Below are 527 nucleotides of genomic sequence, written 5' to 3' on the forward strand. Positions count from 1 at the left end.
TCGAGAACTGACAGATGAATAGCCGTGCCGTGACAGGGTGCGTGAGCATATGATTCACTGAGAGGAGGGGATGTAGCCACTGACAACGGTGATGCCCTTGCATACAGCCAGCCATGGAAAGGAGTAAGACTGATTGGACGAAGATAGCAGGAAAGCAGAGGTTCAGAGGAACGAAAAGCATCTCCATTCGCTTATCTGAAATTCCTGCCAATGAATCTACATAAGTATCTCTACCCCTATTCTTTTATTGTTTATTTTAATCTAATAAAATATCATGTTTAAATCCGCCTGACTGAGATTTACAAGGTAACCATAGCTTGCTTCATACCAACAATCTCTGTGGATTCGACCCTTACTCACGTAAGGTTTATTACTTGGACGACCCAGTACACTTGCTGGTTAGTTGAACAGAGTTGTGATCACACGTGCCATTTACCAAGGATTATTAAGATCCCAATTCATTACACCATGATCTCTTTGGGGTATTTTTGATTTCATACAAATACAAAGAGACTAACTTTGAGGAT

Source organism: Arachis ipaensis, chromosome B01 (assembly GCF_000816755.2).
Source record: "Arachis ipaensis cultivar K30076 chromosome B01, Araip1.1, whole genome shotgun sequence".
Taxonomy (NCBI): domain Eukaryota; kingdom Viridiplantae; phylum Streptophyta; class Magnoliopsida; order Fabales; family Fabaceae; genus Arachis; species Arachis ipaensis.